The sequence below is a fragment of the Lemur catta genome, chromosome 2 (assembly GCF_020740605.2).
Source record: "Lemur catta isolate mLemCat1 chromosome 2, mLemCat1.pri, whole genome shotgun sequence".
Lineage (NCBI taxonomy): Eukaryota > Metazoa > Chordata > Mammalia > Primates > Lemuridae > Lemur > Lemur catta.
The window spans coordinates 1048045-1053117 of NC_059129.1; positions in this window are offsets into that span (position 1 = coordinate 1048045).

The window sequence follows — 5073 nt, forward strand, 5'->3', positions numbered from 1 at the left end:
ATGGGGATTGGGCCCAGTGCCCACCCTCTGACCTGCCCAGCAGGCGCAGTGGACGGGGCGGGGCGCTCGGCGGACCTGCCCTGGAGCCCAGAGGCTGGGTCAGGCCAGCACCCTGAATGCCCTCAGCGCTAGAGCGGGGTGCCCGAGCCAGGGCCCCCACAGGCACAGGACTGCAGAGAGCTGGCCGTGGGCCCTGGGAGGAAGGAGCTCAGCACCCTCTGGTCCATGTGGGCCGCCAGTCGCCAGCCAGGGATCTCCGAGGGTCGAGGTGACTCCCGAAGGCCCCAGGGCTGGCGGCACTCCGGTGGCTCCGAGGTACGAGTGCCTTGTTCGCTTTCTTAGCTGTACATTTTGTCGGGTCGCTGAGCTCTCGGTTTGATATTTGCAGTTTGTTTATAACGCAAAGGGCCTTCCTTACCTGGGGATCCAGCCGGATTGTATATTTGTAGCTTGCTCCCGAATGTCTTATTTTGTAATGACTGAACTACATTTAGTATTAGTTAACACATGTATATGGTTAATATATATGGAAATTCAATATATTTTATAGTTAAAGTATTCTAAAGTAATTGATGTTTCTAGCAAACTGTAGTGACTTCAGCTAATGAAATGTTTCCTTTGTACCACAGTCGTCGGCTTAGCAAAGATGTGAATCTTGTAACATGAGCACTCTGGAATGTGACCCGTGGCCGATGTCGGGGAGAGGGTGTGTTCCCGGCATGGCGTCTCCTAACTGGTCAGGAACTGTGGGCAACGCGTTAACCACTGTATCTAAGAATCCTCGAATTAAAATGTTTCCACAAACTGCAACCTGTGGGTGTGTCCTTTTCCTGCTTGTCCCCGTCCTGGCTGGGCTGTGGGGTGGGCGGCTACCTTGCCCGGCACCGCCCCTGCTGTCCCTGTGCTGTGCTGCACCGCCCCCCCGATGGCCACCCCCCCACGGCCTCCCGCACCCGGCATCAGACCCGCCATGGCCCCCTCAAGCCTAGGCAGGAGCCCCCTGCCCCTCCCCAGCTGCCCAGGGTGGGGGGTCTCCCAGGAGCACGTGTGTCCAGGACTGGTGGAGCTTCCGGGCCACCGTGCAGGAGCAGACAAGGAGTCCGGCCGCAGGGTGGCTCCCAGGGGGACCCTGTGCATGACCAGGGAAGGGGGGGCCCTCCTGTGGCCTCAGGGGTTAGGCTGGCCACGCTTGTCTATCTCGCCAGTACCCTGGGACTTGGGGCTGGCTGGGCCGAAGAAGGCAAGACCTGACCACCACACAGGACTGCTGCCCAGGCCCCCATGTCCCTGTCACCCTTCTGAGCTGTCCAGCCCGGGCTCTGGCTGTGTCCTGGCACCTGTCTGCCGACCCGCAGAGGTACCCTGGGCTCCCTAATCAGCCCGAGGCGCAACCATCACTCGTGGGAGCAGCTGATGGAAACCTCCCGCTTGTGGTTGCCATGACAACAAGTTGCCAGGTTGGAGGGCCTGAGCACTGACTTGGACCGGCTGGAACCAGTCTGAGCCGGCTCCAGCAGGGAGAGGCCCAAGGGGTGCTTGCTTTCAGGATGCGGATGCTGAGTCTGGGGGTGTCCTGCCTACCACTCAGGAGACAGCGCCCGCCCCATCTGAGGGCACCCGGGGGCCTGGGGTGGGAAGGGACCGAGCAGCCGGCCCTGCCCAGAGACTCCGAGAAGTAACAAGGAGAGGGCAGAGGGCACGCGTGGGGCGGGCTCTGCCCTCGTGGGTCCTCTGCCCCTGCAGGCAGAGCCCACCAGCTCCGCCTCCTCGGAAGGGAGGCGGCTCCCACCCCTTGACGGGGGGTCCGTTTGTGGAAGGAATCGAGCCCCCAGAGCCGGGACGAGGGCACCTGCCGCCACCAGCTCTGCCCAGACGCTGCGTGTGGAGGAGCCGGTGCGTCCTGAGTGGGCATCTGCCGGGAAGCGGCCCTGGCACACCCCCCTCAGGCCGGCTGGAGGCCTCCCACCGCCCAGGCCTTGCAGACGGCAGGGCTGTCCTGCCTGCCGCGCTGTCCCACCAGTGAGTGTCCTGGGCCCACTCTGCCCCCCCCACCCTGGCCTCACGAACCACAGGCCTGCAGCGGCGGCAAAGCCCAGGCCCAAGGGCATCCCTGCCTGGCTCAGGGTGGTCACCCCCAGCCAGCTCCCCTTGCTCACGGAGCCCCTCTCTCAAGCTGCAGGTGGCACCTCTACCCCAGGGATGGTGCAGGGCAGGTTCCTGCTGTCCTCGGAGCCATCCAGCCCGGGACAGACAGGGCCCCTGGCCAGAATCCCTGGGCTCTGGCCCCAAGTGCTCCAGGTGGCCTACCCCCCACCTCCCGCCCCTGTCCTGTGCAGAGAGTGAGGGCGGGTGGGGGGCAGAGGACAGGGAGCAGCTTGGCTGATAGGGGAGGCTGTGCCTGCAATTCCAAGGACTGCCACCAGAGGGCGGTGGCCCTGGGCCCTGCAGGAGGCCGGGAAGCCCAAAGGCCGTGAACATCTGCCCTACTGAGCTGCCCCTGGCCTGGGCATGTCAGCAGCTCGGGTACGTGTCTCCTGGCCTTAAAGAGGAAAGGCCACACTCCCTGCCTGCCAGACCCTTTCCAGCTCGAAGCCCTGAGAGTGTGAACACGGCCAGGCTTGGGAAGTGGCTTTTCTCAGCTTTGCACAGGCAGTGCCAGCCTCCTCCCCATCAGCCTCCTCCCCGTCAGCCTCCTCCCCGTCAGCCTCCCCAGCCCCATCCAGGTGGGGTGAGTCAGGCCCCGACACACCTGCCATCTCCTTACTTCCCCCAGAGGGGCCAGGTGGCCCCCCAGAGCGAGGGCTGGGGCTCAGGAATGAGATGGGTAGGCACCCACCCTCCTGTCCTCTCTCCTGGCCCTGGGTCACACACAAGGACCAGCTTCCACCCCCCACCGACAGATGGGGAAACTGAGTCACTGGCAGGGCTGGGACTCACCAGGTGGCCACAGTTCCCATCCCGTACTAAGCCGGGGAGGATTTGGAGCTGACACTGACTTGCTGGGAGCTGGGATCGGCCCAGTGAGGTCCCCAGCAGTGCCCAGGGGCAGGGGGCAGTGGAGGGGTGAGCTGGGGCAGGGGTGACCAGGGAGCGGGGCCCTGACCCAGGTCACCCTGACTTCACTCTCAGCAATCAGGGCAGAATGAAGGACTCCATCACCGAGTGGGCCAGAGCTCATTCATTCAACAACCCCCGCAAAGTCTGTGGAGGAAAGAGCCCTGGAGATTATCCTATCCTGGGGAAACTGAGGCCCAGGGCTGGGTTTGGGACCTAGCCTCTTGCTGAGTGGCCCCAGACAAGCTTCTTGCCATCTCTGGACCTCAGTTTCCCTACCTGTAAAAGAGGATGCTGAGAGGTCTCCAGACAGACTGTGGTGTTTCGTAGGGGCTGGTGCCCCCGCATGGGGGCCGTGGCCTGGCAGTGGCCCCTCCCAATTTCCTGCTTCCAACAGCTGCAGCATCTTATCCCTTCACCCAAAGCCACTGCGATCACCATGGCAACTGGGCCTGTGTTTGTTCCAACAGGTTGGCAGATCTGACGCAGATTGCACAGGTGGGGGCATCGGTGCCCTGGCTCAGGACCCGCAGCCCCTCTGGAGGGACATGGCCGCCCCAGCCCTGACTCCCCTCCGCGCAGCTGGTGGGCAGGGGTCCGACCCCCTCCCCAGCTCACCTGACACATCTCTGGGCTAAGCAGTTGGTGCATTTCCTGAGCCCCTGCCCTTGCCCGGCTGTGCTGGGTCAGGATGGAGGCAGGGCCTGGGGGCTGTGTGTCCTGGAAGACAGCCCTCCCTGCTGTCCTGTCCCCCACCTCCCCCATCCACGTCCCCTGTCCCCATCCTGCACAGACAGACGGGGCCAGGCAGGGACGTGAAGCCCCATCAGTAGAGTTTGATGGGTAGAGTCTGATCAGTAGAGTCTGCCCCATCCTGGGCGAGGGGAGAAGCCCCTGCGTTCTCCTTGGGCTGGGGACAGTGGCCACGCTGCCCCTTCCCCAGCGCCCAGGGAGCGGCAGCTGGGGCAGTGCCCGCAAATGAAGCCCAGGGACTCGCAGGAGGCTTGATCCCTGCGAGGGGCCTGCGCTGGAAGCCTGTCTGGCCTCGGTCCCCTCAAAGTGGACCACCCTTCTCTCTTGGCTTGAGCTGGAGTGGGCTCCAGGCCTTCTGCTCCTCACATTGGCTAGGGGCCCATCCCTTGGGTCGGGCCCTTTGGGGTGAAAACTTCTGCAAAGTCTGATCCTCCCGGCCCGACGTGCTGCAGGTGTCAGGGCTGTGATCTAGGGCCGCTAGGAGCCTCAGACAAGATTGACATCTGCGCTGCCCCCAGGACGACCTGAGGGCCCTGGGCCTCCAAGTCTGGTCCCAGGCTCGGCAGCGCGTCGGCGGGAGCGTGTCAGAAAGGCAGCTGGCGGCAATCTGCCTGCACACGCCCGCCAGGCGCCCGGTGCGCTCAGGCTCCAGCACAGCTGCGCGGGAGGTTGCGCCGGTAGCTGCCTGGGGAGGGGCCCAATTCAGACCCTGAGGTTCCAGCTGCGGGGACCCCACCAGAGCCATCAGGACGATCACCCCAATAGGTGATCCGGGTCGTCGTGGGGTGCCCCGTGTAGGCCGTCCCTCTGCGGAGAAAGAGCGCTTTGGCCCGCGGCGGCAGGGTCCCCAGACGCAGGCCGCGCCACGTTGGTACAGGGACGGCGCTGGGCTGGGAGCACGACTCGAGATGGCTGCGTAGCCCTTCGAGAAAAGTCTGCGCTGCAGCCCGGCGGCGCGTCACGTGGGAGACCGGTGACTGGCTTCCTGGGGGCCTCGGGGAGGGGACCCCACCGACAGCGCCCCGCCCCCTCCCGCCGCGGGGAGGGGAGAGCGGCCAGGCGGGATCCAGACGCGGAGCGCAGTCCGCTCCCCTCTCCGCGCCCACCCGAGGGTCGACTGACGGCCCCGCGCCGCCCTGCACCCCGGGGCTGGGGCGCAGGGACCCCTGCGCGGACCCCGGACGGAGCGGGCGCGGGAGGGGGCCCGGGGCGGGGGCGGGGCGTGCGCCGTCAGGCCCCGCCCCCGCCCGCCCCCGCGCCCCCCGC